Here is a 362-nt window from a genome sequence, read left to right as displayed (position 1 = left end):
TTATTACAAAATATTGGCTATATTCCCTGTGTTGTACAATACATCCTGTAGCCTATCTTACACCCAATAGTCTGTACTTCCCACTCCCTCATCTTTATATTTCCCCTCCCCCCACCCCCACTGGTAACCACTAGTCTGTTCTCTATATCTGTGAATCTGCTTCTTTCTTGTTATATTCAGTAGTTTGTTATATTTTTCAGATTCCACATATAAGTGATATCATACAGTATTTGTCTTTCTCTGTCTGACTTATTTTACTTAGCATAATGCCCTCCAAGTCCATCCATGTTGCTGCAAATGGCAAAATTTTGTTCTTTTTTATGGCTGAGTAGTATTCCATTGTGTGTGTGTGTGTGTGTGTG

The sequence above is a fragment of the Neophocaena asiaeorientalis genome, unplaced genomic scaffold (assembly GCF_003031525.2).
Source record: "Neophocaena asiaeorientalis asiaeorientalis breed wild unplaced genomic scaffold, Neophocaena_asiaeorientalis_V1.1 scaffold125, whole genome shotgun sequence".
Lineage (NCBI taxonomy): Eukaryota > Metazoa > Chordata > Mammalia > Artiodactyla > Phocoenidae > Neophocaena > Neophocaena asiaeorientalis.
Note: the sequence above shows the minus strand (reverse complement) of the source record.